The sequence below is a fragment of the Mastomys coucha genome, unplaced genomic scaffold (assembly GCF_008632895.1).
Source record: "Mastomys coucha isolate ucsf_1 unplaced genomic scaffold, UCSF_Mcou_1 pScaffold21, whole genome shotgun sequence".
Lineage (NCBI taxonomy): Eukaryota > Metazoa > Chordata > Mammalia > Rodentia > Muridae > Mastomys > Mastomys coucha.
In genome coordinates this window covers 49,952,384-49,974,906 of record NW_022196904.1, presented here as the reverse complement: position 1 = coordinate 49,974,906, position 22,523 = coordinate 49,952,384, and the positions used below count along the sequence as shown (strand labels likewise).

Genomic DNA, 22,523 nt, shown 5'->3' with positions numbered 1-22,523 from the left:
GTCATTTTCCACCTGACCTACAACTTCTCTGTGTGCCAGGGCTCATGGCACTTTGGTGGACTCTGTGGCTAACATGAGACTTGCAGGCCAATATCTGAAAGAGATGCATGGATGGATCTTTTGTAGGAATTTTCCTTTCTGTGGAGGTGTATGTTTTAGATATTTTTGTGATGTTCCTGTATATTTTTGGACGTTCCTCCCTGCCTCTTATGCAATGTCAATGCTCATATGTTGGAGCTGTCCTCGCAACGACACTTATCAGAACTGTCCAGGCTGGAGAGTCTCTCAAAGCTAGAGACACAGGTATCATGGGACTTTTTTTTTTGGAGATATTAGTGTCATTTCTCCAGAAAGTCAAGTTGCTAACGATGCATTGGAAGGAGGCTTCATTGGGCCACTAGAAATATTGCAAAGCCAGCTTGACACCATTTTCCATGGGCATTGTGAAGGAGAAAATGTCTTGTGGATGCAGGGTGCTTTTGTGGCACTAAATGCCTTTTGTCAAGTTGGATCATGACTTGGTAGATTTCAGCCCCAATTGTATATGCCTCTGCATATACAGTTGAGGGTTTGGTCTGATAATTTTTTCTACATGAAAGAAATTGCCCAGTGGGTGACCAATGTAATTCCCATGAGAGAGGATCGGGTCACCAAAAAAGAAAGTTAGGAGATAAAAGACAGAAATATGTGGGTGTCAAACTAGAACCTAGAAGTGACTAGGAGAGAGAGCGAGCGAGAGAGAGAGAGAGAGAGAGAGAGAGAGGGAGAGAGAGAGAGAGAGAGAGAGAGAGACAGAGAGAGAGAGCGAGAGACAGAGAGAGACAGAGAGAGGAAGAGAGAGAGAGAGAGCTAAAATGGTTTGGCTCAAGGGCACAATTAAATCTTCTACTCAACAGATCATAAGGAGAGTCTTTAGAAGAGTTTGAATTCTGCCTCATGCTATGACCTAGTAGCACAGATCAGAGTTGGATTGGAGTCCTGATGGAGGATGCCCAGCTGCTGGCCCTAGATATCCACAGTGGCAGAGTTTTGCTGTTGTACATGTCTGGTGCTACCTCCTCAATGTCCCATAGCATAGCTAATGGGACCTTCATTGCCTTGGTTAGTGGCTTTTTCTGGCTTGGTTCTTTGAGAGGTGACCCCATGGAATGTGTTGTGTATCTTTAGAGCAGCTCACACATCATCCTGAAGGCCTTGAAGGATTTGAGGTCTCAGCAAGCACTTGATAGAAGAGGGAATGTCTTGTGCTAAGCCAAGGACTGGGAGGAAAAGCATCCCAGATCTGGCAGGGCATGGTAGAGTGGTTGGCAAGAGCAGGAGTGCTGAGGGTGCCTGTGAGGTCTGACCACCCTATAGTACACAGTAAACCCATGATCCATCCTACTTTGCAGGGGTCCCACTTTAATCTTGGCATGTGCTCTGTGCTGTTTTCACAGGCTCACATTGTATTTCCGGCATTGGCCATGGTCAACATCCAGAGGCAATGGCCCCACAAGATTGGCTGAGTGTTGATGGCACCCCACTGTGTCTCCAGTGCACTGGTTTGATGTTGCTGCCTTGCCTGAGGGCATGTGAGTTAAAAGGTAAGGAACACAAGATTGCCCCATGAAGTCAAAGTGCTCTGGTCTTGGTGGAGCTAGGAGGTGATGCCATCCATGTTTCCTGTCCCTTCGGGACTTGGAGCAGGCATAGGGCCTCTGGATGCTCCCTGCATTGGAGCTTGAGAACATTGACCCTGGCGATGGATGGGCAATGTCTTGCAGTTCCTTGCTCTCCCCAAAGCCCGAGCACTGCAGAGTACCAGGATGCACTTTGTGCAAGGTACTCCAGTGTGCTTGGATCGATGATGATTCCCAGTCAAACAGATGAACTTATAGAAACATGTCTCAATTGAATAGACAAGATATCCAAAATGCTCAAGGAACAACCATTTTTCTCTCTGAATGTACTTGGTAATCTTCCTTGTTTTTAATCCCACACATATGAAATATTTTTTGAATGTAGTGTTTAAAATGATAATACTGTCCCATGTTAGAGTTGTACCATCCTGTAACAATGCCCAATCCAAGGAGATATGGCATATGTTGAATACTCTGGTCCTATCCAATATACTCCTGACCTATACTGAAGGGCAGCAAGGATACAAGTCCTCAAATTTTTTATAGTGTTTTGCCTTGAAGAAATCCTTATTTTTGTATAGGTTTTACTTCATAATATTTTACTCACAGAGTTCCTGGAAATGTGTGATGTAGTTACTTAGTGGTGAAAATATAATTAGAACAAAAGATTTCAGCAACTCTTGCTCTAATTCTAGTTTTAACATAGTACCAAAATTCATGCTGCTTATTGTTTAAATATGATCAGTTATTAATGAGGATGCAGACTTCCTTTAGTTACTGCACCTGGACTTTCACCCATGTACAATAGGCATACAAACCTTAGCGCTGATGTGTCTCATGTAGTTATATATTTATCCTGGTAAAAGCTTTTATTCAAGTCCAGTAGAGAGATCAGTGCCCCCTTCTGCAGCATAGCAGTACTTATGTACTCTTCTATACTACTTTTATGTAGTATAGAACTTGGAATGAAAATTGTTTTAAGTGCTGTTTTGCCTATATATATGCGTATGTATATACAACATATGTATATGTTGTTGTTTAGATTTGCATTTCCATGACTAAGACTTAGTAGTTCCTACTAAGAATTTTGAACCTTTCTTTAAGTGTTTTTTGGAAACTCTAGATTCCTTTGTTGAGATTTCTCTGTTTAGCTCTGTACTCCATTTTTCATTGGATTATTTGTTTTTATCGTCTAATATAAATATATATATGTATATATATATATATATATGTATATATATATATTGGACTTTTGGACAATAGCTCTCTATCCGATATAGGGTTGGTGAAGATCTTTTCCTAATCTCTAGATTGCCATTTTGTCCTATTGATAGTGTCTTTTTCCTTACAGAAGCTTTTGGGTTTCATGGGGTCCCATTTGTCAGTTTTTGATCTTAAAGCCTGAGTCATTGGTGATCTGTTCAGGAAATGTTCCCCCATGCCAATGAGTTGGAGGCTATTCCCTATTTTTTCTTTTGTTAGAGTGAATAATCTGGTTTTATGTAAAGGCTCTTCATCCACTTGTACCTCAGATATATACAAAGTGATGAATATGGATTAATTTCTACTAATCCAGACCTATAGTTGATAATAGAAGGAAAACTCCAACATAAGGATGGTACCTAAACCCAAGAAAACAAAAGAAACTATCATGCCACAAAACCAAAGAAGAAACACATACAAACACACACACACACACACACACACACACACAGGCACACACACACACACCAATAACACTACCAACATCAAACTAATAGGAGCTAGCAATCATTGGTCCTCAATGTCAACAAACATAATTCCCCAATAAAAAGACACAGGTCAATACACCAGATATATAAACATGATTCATTATTTACTGCCTATAAGAAACACACCTCAGTGACAAAGTTAATACTACCTTAGAGTAAAAGCCTGGAAAATATTTCCCAAGCAAATGTTCCCAAGAAACAAGTTGGAATAGCCACCCTAATAGCCATTAAAATAGAATTTCAACCAAAATTTATTAAAAGAGATGGAGAAGGTCACTTCATATTCATCAAAGGAAAAATCCACCATGATAAATTCTCAATTCTATACATCTATTCCCCAAATGCAAGGGTACATGCCTTCATAAAAGAAACTTTACTAAAGCATAAATCACATATAAAATCTCATGCAATAATAGTGGGAGACTTCAACACCCATTTTTTAAACAGTGGACAGGTCATTAAAATATAAATAAAACGTAGACACAGCAAAACTAACAGAAGTTAAACCAAATGGATTTAATGGATATCTATAGAACGTTTCACTCTAAAACAAAAGAATATACCTTATTTTTAGGAACTTTTTTTTATAAATCAATTTTAGTTTTGATATAAACTCTGATCATTTTTAAATTATTATTTTTTAATTTTAGGATCTTATTTTAACTAATACTAATTTTACAACTCTTCATTACCAATTTTATTACTTTATTGCCTATAATTTTACATTTTACTTAAAACAGGATGACTATTTGTGATTTGATTTGCTTCAGATATTATTAACTTTACAACAAAAACCAATTTAGAAGCAGTAAATGCTCTTCATTTATATCTTCTCATTTTTACCAAATATTTGCAATTTGATATCCTATAATTTTCCACAACAATTTGTTGGTTCAGAGGAGGTGGGCTCTGAGGACTTTTGCTCTCAAACCAAGCCAAGTGTTGTATTACTCCTCCCCAGTTTTGCTTACTGAGCCATTTATAGTACTATCAGCTCCTTCTCCAGAACCATGTATCCCTTTTATACTGCCATGCTTTCTTTAGTGGTAATAATACACAAAACTGATGAAATAGTAAACCAGCCCCAATTAAATATTTTTTATAGTAGTTGCTGTGGTCAATGTGTCTTTTCACAGTGATAAAAACCCTAAATAAGACACACACAGAAAGCCCAATAAAGTACCTTCTTCCTTCACTGAGTTTTGGGATTATCATATTCATCCATGCAATGATGATGGTACTATATACACTGGGTAATCAATCACTCTAATGTTTCTCCAGTTTGTCACTTAAGTTCCTTCTGATCCAAGATCAATGTATATCTTCTGAGATTTAATATGAGGGCACTGCACATCCTGGGGTGTTTCTTCCTGACACTTTTACCCATTTGTGTGTAAGAAAACAGGTGTCACTCATGTTTGTGTGTTTATTATCAGGTACACATAAAGTTCTTAAACTGAAGGGTTGGCAACATCACAAGAGAAATATCTGGAAAAATACAGAACTAGACATATGAATATTTTCAGGAGGTAAAAGACAGATGATAATATATCAATATATTTCAAACACAAAAAGCAAGAATGGCAAAACAACCTGAATTGTCTTCAAAGCTCCAAAATTGTCTAAAAGCCAAATGCTTTTTTTTCTGTTTTTTTTTTTTTCAAGACAGGGTTTCTCTGTGTAGCCCTGGCTGTCCTGAAACTCACTGTGTAGACCAGGCTGGCCTCGAACTCAAAAAACTACCTGCCTCTGCCTCCCAAGTCCAGGGTTTAAAGCTGTGCAACACCACTGCTTGGCCACCAAATGCTTTAAGGGATCTGAAAGGAAGCAAGAAAGTCAAACCAAACCAAATATTTTGAACAAAATGCTGTCAAAGCAAATAAACTAGATACCTTACACTAAATGCATGGATTAGTGGAATTAATGATAGACTTCCCATCACCATAAGGGAAAAAAGAAAATAAAAGCATTTACTTGTAGAGTCATATATCCCATTGTGAGTCTAGATTTGAGTTCTCTACTTCACACTTTCTCTGTATTACTTGCTATGTATATTATATGAGTATGAATCTGTCCATGTTTGAATGCCGCCTTGTGAACATGTACCTGTCTATATCTTCTGCCTATGTGGGACCATGTGTGTGTACATGTGAGTGTGTGTGTGCATGTGCATAGGCATGAGGGTGTGAGTGTATGTATGTGTGTTTGTGTGTGTGTGTGTGTGTGTGTGTGTGTGCCTTTAACAGTGCCTGTATCATTTTTCTATGTATCTAAAGTCTCTACCTCTGTAGGTATGTGTGTGGATTATATGTCTCTGCACATCTTTACCTACACAAATGTCTCTTATTTTCTGGGTAGCATAGAAAGAATCACATGTAGAAAAAATTGGGTACTTTATAGAAATCTTTAACAGTATTTCAGTGGATTAGTTCCCTGTCCCCAACTGAACTGAACAAGACAACAAATATTATTACAAAGTCATTGTTTATCAAACAAAATCAAGAAATAATTATTTATTTTAGAAACTTGCTTTCAATGTCTGTATTTGCCATATTGTTTTTTATGTAGGGGTCCTTACCATGTTCATTATCTCTGCCAGTTAAATAACAAAAAGGAAAAAAAGAAAGCTCAACAGGTAGCTACAGAGATATCTCAAAAATAGCAAACAGGAGCAAACAAAATGAAGATTGACTTTTAGTGCTCGTGAGGCAGCACACATGTAGTAGACACACAAAGAAAATAATTCTCCTCAAAATAGAAGAGAGACTCAAAAAGCTAAAAACTCGAGTCTCATTTAGTAGGCTGAGATTTTCATTTTGTTTTGTTTGGTTTAGTTTGGTTGTTTAGTTGTTTGACTATTTGCTTGTTGCTTGTTTGTTTTTTATCTTAACTTTTTTTCAAATCTCTGACTTGTCTTTTTCCCCTGCTTGAGCATTGATTGGTGTGCAGGATGGAATGGCTGATTCACCACCCACAGTGTTGTATTAACATGTCCTGTCATAGTCCCAAAATGTTTAATCCAGTTTGAAAGCAGGTGCCTCATGACAGGAGAAAAGCCTACACAGCCTTTCTTTTAAACTGCCCAGCTTTTTTCTCAGGTCTGTAGTACAAGGAAGCATCTTGGAATTTCACAACCTTTATTATTTAGACATTACCCTGTCTTTTCTTGTTTTCTACCAGGGAATCTGTCTAATCACTAGACTCTCATTTTCAAAAAAAAAAAAAAGATGCACATCCATTATCTCAGTCTTGGGTACAAAATGGTATACAAGGTAAGATTACAGTTATTCATTAGCTTAAGCTGTAAAAGTTGTTATATCAGAGATTTAAGACAATTCACCTCATTTATATATTGTTCTATTAAAGCCAGGTTAACAGGCTCAATACATAGTAGTCTTAAGCATTAACTGAGCTCAAACAGTTGTATTAATCCTTGGTGGAAAGTCCAGGAAATGTTTCAATCTCTCAGAATGTAAGAGGTTTTTTTTTCATAATGTATTGTCATATATGATATTTTGAAAGCAGATATCAAAGAGATATCTATTAAATTATCATCCTACCAAAAGTCCATCATTCAAATCAAAGGTGACCCTTTTCAGAAAGACCTCACCAACAATCCACCTGAGAAAAAAATTGCATCAGAAAACCTAGACTCAATGGGTACATGATTTACATTCAAGTGATTCTTCCAAACAAATGTGGTTCAATTTTGAATTCCTAACTTGCAATTCAACACTTATGGCACCACTTGTCTTAGCTTATTCACCTACTTTCATACTTGGGAATGTTAAAGCTCAACTAGGAAACTAGACTTTTATTTCTAATTATGTGCTCTAACAAAACCTGTGGTGCCCACAGTCCTGGTTACAAAAGAGTTATATAAAATCCAGATAGGGAAAGAAGCACAGAGAGGTTAGAGTTAGTATGCTGGGATATCAGACATCCTCTTCCAGAGATATTGTTTCCTATATGCAAATGTTCCTGGGAAAATGAAATGAGAGTTGAGGAAGATATAATGAAATAGGTAATCAAGTTATTGAGGAATTATATTTGAGAGCACTTTGTACTCCTTTGATTTATAATTCTTAGAGATTCCAGATATAAATCTTATCTCCCTGATGGATTCCAGGGAGATAAGAATTATTTACTATTATAGGCTTAGTTATGATTTTAGTGGTTCAATGCTAGAATATCCAGATTCTTGTGTCCCAGAACAAGAAAAAAAAAACTGGACCCAAGACACATGCATAATACTTTATTAAGGGGGAAATGTACTCAAAAGGTAAGAGAACTGGAAAGTAGTAGAAAGTTACTTAAGGTTCACTTACATGAGTGTTTTCTTGTGCAGTCTCTGTTGGTTACATTCAGGTGTGTATCAGTCTTTCTTCAAACTAAATTTAAAAAACAAAATATTAATTTTAATGTGGTTTCCTCATTAGGGCTCCTCCATCCTTTCCTCATCATTTGGAGTCCCATTTTTAGCCATGGTAAGATGTACAACTATGCTCTCCCTGTCAGGATCCTTATCATGCGCTTGGATATCTAATTTCCCCTTTAGCTTACAGCAAGCATTTGACCATTTCACTTCTCCCTTTAAGAGAGTCATGTCCAACTTCTTAAGTTCTTTGTATACATTGGATATCAGCCCTCTATCAGACATAGGATTGGTAAAGATCTTTTCCCAATTTGTTGGTTGCCGTTTTGTCCTGTTGACAGTGTCTTTTGCCTTACAGAAGCTTTGCAACTTTATGAGGTCCCATTTGCCAATTCTTGATCTTAGAGCATATGCTAGTGGTATTTTCTTTAGGAAATTTTCCCATGTGCCTATTTGCTCGAGGTTCTTCCCCACTTTCTTTTTTATTAGTCTCGATATATCTGGTTTAATGTGGAGGTCCCTGATCCATTTGGACTTGACCTTAGTACAAGGAGATAGGAATGGATCGATTTGCATTTTTCTACATGCTAACCACCAATTGAGCCTGCACCAAATGTTGAAAATGCTGTCTTGTTTCCACTGGATGGTTTTAGCTCCTTTGTCAAAGATGTAGTGACCATAGGTGTGTGGGTTCATTTCTGGGTCTTCAATTCGGTTCCATTGATCTAATTGCCTGTCACTGTACCAATACTATGCAGTTTTTTATCACAATTGCTCAGCTTAAGGTCTGGGATTGTGATTCCACCAGAGGTTCCTTTATTGTAGAGAATAGTTTTAGCTATCCTGGGTTTTTTGTTGTTCCAGATGAATTTGCAAATTGCTCTTTCTAAGTCTGTGAAGAATTGAGTTGGATTTTTGATGGGGATTGCATTGAATCTGTAGATTGCCTTTGGTAAGATGGCCATTTTTACTATATGAATCCTGCCAATCCACGAGCATGGGAGATATTTCCATCTTCTGAGGTCATCTTCAATTTCCTTCTTCAGAGACTTGAAGTTCTTGTCAAACAGATATTTTACTTGCTTAGTTAGAGTTACACCAAGATATTTTATATTATTTGTGACTATTGTAAAGGATGTTGTTTCCCTAATTTCTTTCTCTGCCTGTTTATCCTTTTTGTAGAGGGAGGCCTCTGATTTGCTTGAGTTAATTTTATATCCGGATACTTTGCTGAAGTTTTTAATCAGGTTTATGAGCTCTCTGGTGGAATTTTTGGGGTCACTTAAGTATACTATCATATCATCAGCAAATAGTGATAATTTGACTTCTTCCTTTCCAATTCATATGCCTTTGATCCCCTTTTGTTGTCTAATTGCTCTGGCTAGGACTTCAAGTACAATATTGAATAGGTAGGGTAAGAGTGGGCAGCCTTGTCTAGTCCCTGATTTTGTTGGGATTGCTTCAAGTTTCTCTCCATTTAGTTTGATATTGGATACTGGTTTTCTGTATATTGCTTTTATTATGTTTAAGTATGGGCCTTGAATTCCTGATCTTTCCAAGAGTTTTATCATGAAGGGATGTTGGATTGTTAAATTCTTTCTCAGCATCTAATGAGATGATCATATGTTTTTTTTTCTTTGAGCTTGTTTATGTAGTGAATTACATTGGTGGATTTCCGTATATTGAACCATCCCTGCATCCCTGGGATGAAGCCTATTTGATTGTGGTGGATGATCGTTTTGATGTGTTCTTTGATTCAGTTTGCAAGAATTTTATTGAGTATTTTTGCATCGATATTCATAAGGGAAATTGGTCTGAAGTTTTCTTTCTTTGTTAGGTCTTTGTGTGGTTTAGGTATAAGAGTAATTGTGGCTTCATAGAATGAATTGGATAGAGTGCCTTCAGTTTCTATTTTGTGGAATAGTTTAAGGAGTATTGGTATTAGGTCTTCTTTAAAGGTTTGATAAAACTCTGCACTAAACCCATCTGGTCCTGGGCTTTTTTTGTTTGGGAGACTATTAATGAGTGTTTCTATTTCATTAGCAGATATGGGACTGTTTAGATTGTTGATCTGAGAGTCATAGAAAAATTCCAATTGCTTTTTAAAATTATTTTCTTATATATTGCATCAGTTTCCCCTCTCTCCATTCATCCTTTTTACACCCTCCTTTAATCTACACCTTACATATGTCCTTCATAAAAGAACAATTCTGCCAGAAATATCAACTGAACACAGAAGCTTCACAAGATTCAATAAGATTAGGCAGAAACATTCATATCAAGGCTGTATAAAGCAATACAATTGGAGGAAATGTATCCTAAAAACAGGCAAAAGTATCAGAGATATGCCCCATTCACACTGTTAGGAGTCCCAGAAGAATACCAAGCTACACAAACATAAGAAGTATGCAAAGGAACTAACTGAGATCAATACAGGATCTGTGGTTGTCACTTAAGTCTTTGTGCCCTAGGAGTAATGTGTAATTGATTCTGTGGGTTCTGTTCTGAAAGTATTTCTGACCCCTCTAGCTCTAACAGTCCTTCATCCCCTCTTCTACTGGTTCCTAGAGCTCTGCCTAATGATTAAAATTTCTTATATAACTCTGTGCTAGTTTAAGGACCAGGATTCTCAGATTGTCAGCACAATTATGTGATATAAAGTAATTTGTTCCCAGCTGAGATGCATGAACTTTCACCAAAGTGATCTACATTATTAGTAACTTAATCACTCATTGGATAGAAAGTAAAACTAAATAAATTAATACATACATACATATATACATACATACATACATACATACATACATATGAAAGAAGAGTCATGACTCCTCCTAGGTATGGTGGAAGAGATAGTTAATTATAGATAAAATATAGATTATAGATGGGAGCATAGGAAGGGATGCCTGTTAGACTAGAGAGTCAGCATGATCAGACTGAACAAGGCCATGTGGAGAAAGGGGGCTATGGAAGGGAGAAGAGGGAAAACAGGTGTAGCAGTCAGGAGACAAAATGTAGAAAATGATGGTAGTCAAACTGTCTGGATTACATAGGGAAGAACTCTTGGTAAAGGACAGCCCAGCCTCTGATCTGGAGATTTCAGGATAGAGGGTGGAGAATACCAGCCATATGTAGAAACTAGTAGAACTAAAGAATTCTAGGAGAACCTGTCAGCTAGATTGGCTTTGATATGTTAAATAAGCACTTTGACCATTTGTTCCAGGCTTGAAACTTAATGCTAATAAAATTTAAATTAAAAAATTAAAATGATAGGTAAAAAAAATATGTTAAAATTTATATGAAACCAAAAAAGGGCACAAACCAAATCAACCTTGATCTAAATGAAGGGAAAAAAGAAGTAGAAAAATCATATATTGTTAATACCATTGAGCAATAATAATACCACTACTATAGGTATTGTGCCAAAATTGAAACAAGCTTTTTTAAATACTGATTATGAGCATGGACACTGCATAGGTCCATACCCAATATTCTCAGAGAATGACCAGAAATTATGTTAGTCAATTGCTTATGAAAGCAAAACCATGAGGCCACACACTTTCATCCAATTGGGGATAAGCTTATATCCTAATGTGCTACCCGCATACATACCTCCTGTCTAGGTGTGGTCATGTACATTGTGTGCAGTTGGGGCATCCAACCTTGCTTATTGAAATGAAAACTATCTTACATGAACAACCCCAATATTCTGAATATTATATATGTCCTTGGGCAAATGGGACTTATACTTTTATATAATCTTTTAAACACACTGATTTAAATTTAAGATAAAATTATTAGCCCTTAAAACATCTTGATTTCAAATTTTACTACAAAGAAATTCCAGCACCCTAAATATAGCAATATCAACAAGTGCCACACCAATATATACAAATAATTTTTACATTGGTTTCTATGAATATACAATAGAAAATCAGTCTGTCAGGAAACTGGATGTACATATAAAGTATAGTGAAGTCATACCCTTATTTCTTACTATATGTGAAAATAAACTCAATGGGATATAGTTTAGCTGGAAACTTGAACCTGTGAAATTTCTTGAAGAAAACAAGAGTGAAATGTAACTTTGTGAACATGGATAAAAATAGAACAACAAATGACATGCAAATAGTAGAACCAAAATCTAAAAAGCTTCTCATAGTGTCATATATATTATTCAGAATGCAGAAAAAGTTTATGGAATGAAATAAAATATTAACTACATATATAAGGCATGGGTATCTAAATGTGTAAGTTATTCAGCTAATGATGAAACAATAACCTGCTTTTAAAATAAAAAGAACCTAAATAAATAAACATAAATTCAGTAAGTAGATGGATAGGTGTGAAACACTACTAATTACCAAGACAGTATAATCAAAATTTCAGCTAAATACCACTTTACATATGTTTGGATGGCTATTATGAAATTGATAAAAGAGGAGAAGTTTTGTTACTGCAGATGTTGAAAATGTAAGAGTATTTAAGGAAGCTTCTGGACAACCAAAGGCAGAAAGAGAGGCTTGTCTGACCTAAGGTGGGACCATATTCTTTAAAGCAAAGGGACATCATGTCACCCACATGAGTGGATGGCCAAGGTCTTGTAGCAGGACACTACTAGAAGGTAAGGAATGTTGATATTCATTTACATAATGAGGATTTATATTAATACACTCATTATAAAAAGCAGTATGGGATCACTGTAAAATGTTACTGTGTCTACCACATGTTCAACAAGACAAGTTTTCACAATATTTTTACAGCCAATGAAATTAGTATGTAGAAGAATTACTGAAGACACATGTCGACATCAGCCTCATTCACAGTTCTCATACAAAGTCCATCTAACTGTCCATTAACATGAATAGATAATTAGTATAAATATTAATCCCATCCAATTGGTTTTTGTTTTTCTTATAATTACTGGACTCTATTATTTGCATTGGTTCATTATATAATATCATATGCACAATTGTAAATTTTTTACTGTTTCACTTGTTTCAAAAGAAAACAATAATGGCTTCTAATAATATGACTTTTAAAATACTTATCTAATAATCACAAGATTTATTAAAAAGAAGGTTGTCACCACTTGAATGTGTTCTTATTCTGTTTATGAATTTTCTTGGGTTATTTATAATCATGATTTTTCTTGGGCTTATGATTTTTAGTATATGGTGTACTGTTCCTTCTTAATATTTTTATCAAATAATTCAGATACCTTTAATTTGACAAAAATTAGTCATAGTAGATATTTGAAGAAGTAGTATGTTGTGAGGTATTCATATATTTGAATACTTGGTCCTCACCTTGGTGGTGCTGTTTTGATGGTTATAGAACCTTTGAATGAGGATTCCTGCTGGATGTGCTTCCTTATTCCTTAAGTTGATTTTGGTCATAGTATTTTATCACAGCAACTAAAGATTAACCAAGATGGTCATATACACTTTTGAGGTCTAAAAGGCTTAAAGTTTTATAATAGACATCCATTGAATGTAGTTTTAGTAGCAGTCTAAGAATCAGAGCTGTTTCAGTGATGTTTGTTTAGTTTATTCATCTTGTATTCCTATGATGCTATGTGAGATAATAAATACTTATTGATGACTGGGATGCCTGGTCTCTTTAAATAGAAGAGAAACTCAAGCACACTGAAATGAAGAGAACCTCAACTATGTAACCTAGCAAATGGTGTCATCTAATATATAAGGATATGCTCCAGGTGATTCCAACAATATTGAGAGTACTAGGCAATTGTTATACATTTTTCCTCATTCTTTTCCCTATTATTGTAGCTCAATAGAAATTCATTACTAAGAATTACTGAGAAATGGTAGAGAATATACTAAAGACAGCCTCAAATTTCACACCTCAATGAGAATCATCACAAGGTATACAACCTGTCTGAAAATACTGATTTTTTTCAGAATACCTCAATACTTCTTTTTTTTAAGATTTATTTATTATTATAAATGAATACATTGTAGCTGTCTTCAGACGCACCAGAAGAGGGCGTCACATTTCATTACAGGTGGTTGTGAGCCACCATGTGGTTGCTGGGATTTTGAACTCATGACCTTCCGAAGAGCAGTCGGTGCTCTTACCTGGTGAGCCATCTCACCAGCCCCCCCTTTTTTTTTCAATACTTCTTTAATGATAGATGTAAAAGGAAGCTGTGGAAGGCAGCTATGAGGCTGACCATCAAGTATATAACATAGTTATTTGTCTCCAGATATGTTAGGCTCTAGATTGCATTTATAAATATGATTACTAACAATGTAGACTGACAAAAATAGATCTCCTTGGGGGCTGGCCAGATGGCTCAGTGGGTAAGAGCACTGACTGCTCTTCCAAAGGTCCTAAGTTAAAATCCCAGCAATCACATGGTCGCTCAAAACCATCCATAATGAAATCTGGCACCCTCTTTTGATGTGTCTAAAGACAGCTACAGTATACTTATTTGAAATAATAAATAAATCTTTTAAAAAAATAGATCTTTTTGGAATTTGAACAAAACTATTGTGTCACAATTTGATTCAAAATATTTTTTTTCTTAACCTCTTTCTTAAGATCTCTTTTGGTTTTGGTAAAAACTGTGAACACAGTTGCTAACTTTTCTCAAAAGAACCAGCTTCTTTTTCTGAGAAAGAATGCAATGATAAACTCTATAGCTAAGTTTCACTGTAACATTTACTTCATATTAATTTTACCATGCCATTAAGTATTCAGTAATGTACTTGCTATTTTTATACTTTGCTTATTCAGATCCTGTAACTTTTACTGATATAGTAAGTTCTACAAAGTTGCAATTTTATTCTCTTCTGTAATTTTAGGACATTCTATTCTTCCTGAGGACACCATATATGGTAACTTTGCATGGAGACTGATGCAGGTGCTCTTTCTCACTGTTGTGATGTACAGAAGTGTGGCTCTTCTGTGATATGGGTTGCCTAAACAATTGTGAGGCCTCAAAAGAATGGCTAGGGAATATATTTATAATAGAGAGTTGATGGTAAGAGGGATCAGTGTCTTACCTTGTGTACTGTTCCCAAACCCAATCATTCTAGTCACACATCCATACTTTATTCTCTGGGTACTTTGCCTGTAATGTTGTAATTATATTTCGCAAAATGTCATGTAGCATAGCCTTTTGTATCCTCTACAAATTGGCACTCATCTAGCTCATGAAACTTCAATATTATGATCAATATTTAGATAGTTTTCTTTTATTGCTCTATAATAGCTTTTTGTAACTTTATCCAGAGCCAGTTAATGAATCATTTAAACCTTAAATTTTAAGGCAAATTGATCTGGTCGTTATGAATACAGATATTTTTATGTATTGTTGTCAATGGAATATTAACCATTCTCTTGATGATTCCAATTAATTTATCTGACACAACTTATTAGAAAATATTTGATGTGATGAATTATATAGACAAATATACTAACTGTTGAAGAACATAGTAAAAGATGAATTAACATGGAGGCATATATAAACCTCTCAATTCTGCAGATAGCAAACTAAAACACATACTTCTATTTGTCTCATCTTTTTATATGTTTATTCTGTTGCCATAGATCAGCAAGGACAAAGTCCTTGGATTTACATGAAAGTTTTTTTTTCTCAGCACAGATTTAGGTGAAATACTAGGAATAAATTTTTGAAATTAAATCTTCATGGACTGATTGGAATTCTTAACTTGATAAAAAATTTATCTTTAAGTAATTGAAATTATATTATACTTATAGTATTACATTGTAATCTTGGAGAGACTGTCTCTGCTAGTCATCAAAGAAGTTAGTTCACTTAGGTGTGAGGATGGTCTCCATGTGCTTGTTCAATTGGTTTCAAGTCAATGTGTTCTAGAGTGATGAATTGCAGAAGATCTTTTAAAAACAAACAAACAAAACCAAAGCAAAAGAAACAACCATGCACACATACACACACACACAATATGTCATTGATGGCTATATTGTTGACAATTCTAGAAAAGTAAATTGTGAAATCAATTCTGTAAGATAGGAGGACCGACACATTAAGTAAAATATAGATGGAGAGGTTTGACATTCTCTGTTCTTTTTGTAGATTCACAGATGATTAAATCTATACAAGGCATCTATAATCTTTTGTACTTTTGGCAGATGGCTATATTGGCAGTAACCTACATGCTTAAGGAAAAAGGCTGGGGATGTGTATGAGTTAATATCCCTTTTACTTAAGTGTTTGGTTGTATCCAGAATGTATAAAACCCTCACCAAGTTTCAGGTGGATGTGGTTAGCTATGAAGAATTGTTGCTTTGTTGTCACAAGGGGTATTCCTACTTTAGGAAGTTCTAACTACTTAATTTTCTATATTAGAGAAACAGATCTAAGTAACTCATTTTTGTGTGAGTTACTGAATGATATTATAATTAGTTTTAATCATATTTTAAGGATAGTTCTTTTGACATCAGCAACATATACATTTCTCTTTATATAGTAAGTTTTGAATAATTTTAATTGATAGTTAAATTTGAGGGAGTTATTGAGTTTCTTTCTGAATAACTTATCATACTACATCCTCATAAAAACAGGGGGAGGGGGATGGTATGGGGGTTCCCAGGATGGTGGGAAACTGGGAAAGGGGATAACATTTGAAATATAAATAAAGAATATATCCAGATAAAAAAGATGAAGAATTTAAAAATATGCACAAAAATAAATATATAGTGATGGTACAGATATTTATGACTTTAGTGTTGTGGAAGTAAGGAGCATCTTTCAAAAAATAAAAATGAAAAAATAGTTAAGTTTACAGATTTCTTTTACATTTTTCTGAGCCATTGGAAATGCTGTTTCCTTTTGTTTTTCTATTCAGAAAATGATCTACTACAGAAATATCTTCAGGTAATCAGCACTAGCAGGAAATACCTGAAAAAAAGACTCTTCAGACCAAGATCACTTCACCATATATTATACAAAAGCTGTACTCTGGAGGTATGCTCATTAGTAACTTTTCTACTATTGTGATTCAACTTTATCAAGACATTAATAGATGAAAATATTTCATTGTGGCAAAGTGAAACCATGGCAGCAGGAAAATATGTGTTCTTCATGTAGAACCTTCCTTACCACATATTGGCTGACATCACTAGCTCTTTTTAACCATGTAAAAAATTCTACAATCTCTTTACTAGTGTATGCTTCATAGCTCTAAAACCATTACCAAATAGGTGACATTTTCCAAGTTTGAAAGCATAATTAGGATAGAGCATAAACGTCTTGAATTACATTTGCATCCCTTTCATTTGTTGTTGTTTTTTAGCAAATTGCTAGACCTTTCCATTTCACAAGTTGGAAGCTTAGATGGTTCATGTTATGTCTGAAGGGCATCCTTTCTTTTCAGTCCATTTTGAATCAGGTTTCTCCTTAATTTTTTCCATCAGTTTCAGCACACATCTTGGTTCTAATGTTACACATTTCCCAGTGCTCTTTTTCTCTTTCGACCTTACATTTTCTAGAGTTTTGCCAAATTTGCTCTTTTCCATTTTGTACTTACATAAAAGTGATCAATAACAGCTACATGAGAGTATCAATATTGATCTGTATTAAAAATCCTCCAGGAAAATAGTCCATTATGTTTCAATTCTTAGGACAAGTGCAAGAGGCAATCATAAACTTAGCCATAAATATCACAAGATTGACTATATCACAGACGCAAACATTGTTTCCCTTTATAATTTCTTGAAGGAGTCCTCTACAGTACACATTTCTCTTAGCACTACTGTCTTGTAATCTCCTAGTAGCAGAGCATATTAAACTCTTCTTACAGCATTCCACCACTTTTAAAGTTCAAAGTTCTATATCATTCTAGAGTCCTGCAAAAAATCCTATTGGTTCTTCACAGCAATACAACACTCCTTTTTAACAAATTCTGTCTTACTTAGTTATTTTTACTGTAATAAAGCACCATGACTAGGGAAGCCTAGGAAAGAAAAGATTTAATTTGACTTATTGGTCTAAAGGATTATAGTCTATGATGACAGAATTATGGTTGTCAGCAAGAACATCTGAGATCTTATGTATTGATGTACAAGCAAAAGGCAGAATGAACACTGATAATGGTATGAGTCTTTGAAACTTAATGCCCACCTAACACAATATACCTCATCCAACAAGATCACAACTTCTAAACCTCCCACACCAATTTCAAACTAATGATTCAAACCAGTGAACCTATGTGGGGCATTATCATTCAAACTGTCATAGTAAGGTTTTTGGTAAATACAGTCTTGTATTTCAAGTAATTTTTATATATGATTTATCTGTACAGAAAATGTAATTTTAATTTCCTGAAATCAATAACATTTGGGTATCCTCTACATGAGTTTATTGGCCAAACTATATAACGGGCTAATATTATATTTCAAAAAATCTTTATCTGCATATTAGTTTATATTTTGTCACTATAAAGTACTTCTTTGTATTTTTCTGCTCCTATATAATAGACTAAACTTCTCCTGATGACTCGTTTCATTGTTTTTCTAGAAAAATATGCATACAATAAATAAGTAAAATTGTTAAGTTATTTACATACATTTATTTTATTCCAATAAAGTAGAAAATAGACAAATTATTTTATCTGAAATCATTGGCCTAGAATTTAAGTTATAAAGAATGAATGAAGAAAGTATAGAATGTATAGTTCCTGGATGGTGGTTGTTACTTTTAAACTTGCAAACATGTATGAGAAAACAAAGAAAGAAGAAGGAGAAGAAGAAGGAGAAAAGGAGGAGGAAAAAGAACTGAAAGAAGAGAAAGGTGAAAAGGAATAAAGAGAAAGAAGTAGAAGCAGCAGAAACAAAAGTAGAAGAAGCAGAAAAAGCAGAATGAGGAGGAGAAGGAAGAAGAAGAGGAGGATGAGGGGGAGGAGAGGACATAAAAAGAAAGAAGAAAGAAGTAAAAACGATGCCACTATATCTATGATAGGAAGTGATGAAGTCATACTTTTTCTGGCCACTGTATGAATCCATGCGTCAGCCAAAGTGACTTTCCCTTTGTAGTAAAACGAGATATGTTCTAACCCATGTAAATATACAGTATAATATTTTTCAACCCTCTTCCTCTTCAGGAAATACGTTCCTAAACTCTGGCATTTTTCCCTATGTCTCCTGGCAGATGATACCTACAGTGCTGAGTTGGGGACATTATAGATGGTGCTATTTCTTCTACCAAACTTCATCAAAACAGTCGTCATTATACATGCTGATGCCTCTTCCCTGTGTAGCAGCAGACACCACCTGCAGATAAGAAATGCTTAAGTGAGAATTGCTCATTTTGGGATATCATCGTTGAAACTATAATTTGGGCATGGTGACTGTTTCCCTTGCTGCCACTTGACTCAATCCCAAGAGTTTAATAGATCAAATAATATTGTACAAGAAACTCAAAATGGTGGAAGCAGTTAGATTGATGATTTTAAATATAACATATTAAAAAGAAAGTGCAAGATTAAAAAAACCTGAATACATACTTATATGATTAATACACACATTTTGTGCTGCCTCTTTTTTGAAGACTATGCCCATTTTTTCTCTGTTAAAGGAAGGGTATACATGCTTCTAAGCAATAAATATATAAGCACATACACATACTGTCTGGTGGGGAGACTCGAAGTAGTAAGGCCATATTGTTATGCAAATTGCTATATTTGTTTTTTGTTTTTGATGAGCTTTTGGTATTTCAGTACCATATTCATATCTATGTCATTTGTTGAATGACTACATGACTGTTTTGTAGATGAAATAGTTAAATATTTTAAACATTGCTTATACATTGGCATTTATATATGTGCCAATTTTCTGTGCAATAGACTCCCATATATATCAACATTTCTGCATTCATCTTCTCTATCAGAGTAAATTTACCTAGAACATAAATTATTGAAATTAAGTATATTGCCACTTTAAATTTTAAAACTATCATGATTCTTTTAAGAATATGCTTGAAGAGCTTTCTCTTCAGAGCCAATAAATTAGATTGCCAACTTCTTCAAAATACCATTATGATAGATTTTAAAAATGATTGAGATCCTTTCCAGTGTGTTAGCCCAAAATGTTGTCCTGAATTGTATTTATTTTATTTTTGAGTTTGATCATTTTCATGTTTATTAGTCATCTGTATTATTTTGATTTATTATTTATGTCAAAACTTGGGAGTATGTTTTATATTAAGTCACTTTAATGATCTTTTAGAATTGGGAAAAGATAAGATTTTGGATTGTCAAACATTACATGTTTGTCACACTTTTAAACTTTGTTTTGTTATCAGAATATGTATGATTGTTACATGTCTAAGTATAACCATGGTTGCGTTTATGGCTTCTGAGCTTCATGTCATTTTTTTAAAAAAAAAAAATATTCTGAACCCATAAAGCCCTTCACCTATGTTAACTCTAATTATTTTGTCTTTTTTAAAGTCAAATTCTTATGTCATGAAAATAATTTTATTTTGAAATCTTACAGTTGCGAAGTTATTTGCCATTACTTATAATTATTTGCCAATAATTGCCCATTTATCTGTAATGCCATCTTGCATATGTGCTGTATTCTCATCCATGAATGGCTCCATTTTTGTTGTGTGGATATGTGTGTCTCTTCTGCCTGCTGTCTCATATGTCTTCTTGCTGGAAGAAATTACAGTTTAGACTGTAATTTCATCAACCTTAATAAATTAATCTGGTAAAACATGTTTTAAATGATATTGTCTTCATAAATAAGGACAAGGTATGTCTCTTTATTAAACATTTAATTATTGTTGATATTTTCACTGTGATGTTTGGCTAGTCTCTCTTTTTTGCTTCTTTATTTTTGGTTTAAAGTTGTTTTTTTTTTTCTTTTTTTAGATTTTGTTTAGGGGAATGATTTAAATGACCACTTTACTTCTTTTCGTTGTTTATAGAATATACCAATTTTTATTTTTCTTCCAATCCAGTTGATAAAAATTTTCGTTAAGTTGATAAGACCCAACAAACTGGCAATCTCAGGGGACTTAAGCAATTGTGGACATATTATCCACTCTTGATTTAAATGGGATTTACCACAGTGCTTTGTGGGTATGAGTAGTACATTGCTACTTGTCTATATTTCCAAAAAGACTACCTTAAAAGTGTAATGATCAAGCAAAGTTGAGTTTACTAAACTTACTGCAGCAAGGGAAAACAACACCATAACAGGGTTTAGTAGTGGTTGAAAGGCAAAATAATGGCCTTTCTAACCGAACTACTATGACATGAGGCATAGACAGAATAATGAATGGGCCCAATTCAGCATGCAATACATTAAGATGGATTGGGGTAGGATATATTCCTAATGTGCTGCTTGATAATTAAACTGCTATCTAAGTGAGTTGTTGGCCTCAGTAATATATTAGAGACAGAATAGATATTTACTTATATATGCAAATAGAATTTATCACTTAATAGTTGTGTCTTGCTGAGCAGGACTCTATTATGGGTGTTATCAGGTCTTATTCTCAAAAGGTAAGTTATTTTAATATGACTGGATATAAGTATAAATTTAATATTGTAACTTTAACGTTGAAATATTTCATATATTATGGTAGGAAGGTCATACTTCCTATTTTCATCTTTTTAATGAACATGAATTAAAGCCAGATCGAGGATGTAATTGCTAGTTTTTTACACAGATACTTGTACTATATTTTTAATAATTCTTTTTTTATTAGATGTTTTCCTTATTTACAATATCTCCTTTCCCAGCTTCCCCTCCAAAAGAAAAAAGAAAAAGAAAAGAAAAGAAGAAAAAAATAAAAATAAAAAAACCCTCAAACTAAAACAATCCCCTGTTCCCTCCCCCTCCCCCTGCTCATCACCCCACCCTTTCCCACTTCCTGGCCGTGGCATTCCCCTACACTGGGGCATAGAAACTTCACAGGACCAGGGTCCTCTCCTCCTATTGATGACAGTCTTGGCCATCCTCTGCTATACTGTTGGAGCCATGGGTCCCCCCATGTATACATTTTGGTTGTTTAGTCCCTAGGAGCTCTGAGGGTACTAGTTAGTTCATATTGTTGTTCATGCTAAGGGGCTGCAAACCCTTCAGCTCCTTGGGTCCTTTCTTTAGCTCCTTAATTGTAGAGCCTGTATTCAGTCCAATGGTTGGCTGTGAGTTTCTACTTCTGTTTTAGTTGTGTACTGTCAGAGCCTCTCAGGAGACAGCTATCTCAGGCTTCTGTCATCTAGCACTTGGTGGCATCCACAATAGTGTCTGGATTTGATGACTGAATATGGGTAGGATTCCCAGTTGGAGCAGTCTCTAAATTGTCCTTCCTTTAGCCTCTGCTCCAAATTTAGCATCTACAACTCCTTCCATGTTTTGTTCCCCCTTTTAAGAAGAAACACAGTATCCTCATATGGGGCTTCCTTCTTCTTGAGTTTCTGATGGTTTATGGTTTGTACTTTGTGTATTCCAATCTTCTAGGCTAATATCTACTTATCAGAGAATGCATACCATGTTTGTTCTTTTGTGATTGGGTTATCTCACTCAGGATGATATTTTCCAGGTCCATCCATTTCCCCAAGAATTTCATAAATTCATTGTTTTTAATAGCTGAGTAGTACTCCATTGTGAAGATGTACCACATTTTCTGTATCCATTCCTCTGTTGAGGGACATCTGGGTTGTTTCCAGTTTCTGGCTATTATAAATAAGGCTGCTATGAACATGGTGGAGCAGGTGTCCTTATTACATGTTGGAGCATCTTCTGGGTATATGCCCAGGA

At 34.9% G+C, this 22,523-nt stretch overlaps 1 long non-coding RNA gene across 5 annotated transcripts in view; it reads left to right on the top strand.

Moving 5' to 3' along the window:
- LOC116102314 overlaps positions 1–22,523 on the top strand; it is a 79,483-nt gene that overhangs the window by 5,698 nt on the left and 51,262 nt on the right. For 3 of the 5 annotated variants that reach the window (XR_004123071.1, XR_004123068.1, XR_004123067.1), the window contains exons 4-6: positions 1,437–1,583; positions 16,601–16,719; positions 18,901–19,043. This is a non-coding gene — a long non-coding RNA (uncharacterized LOC116102314). Of the gene's footprint in view, positions 1–1,436; positions 1,584–6,550; positions 6,643–14,572; positions 14,632–16,600; positions 16,720–18,900; positions 19,044–22,523 lie in introns of all 5 variants that reach the window. The other 2 variants (XR_004123070.1, XR_004123069.1) reach the window with 2 other exon arrangements.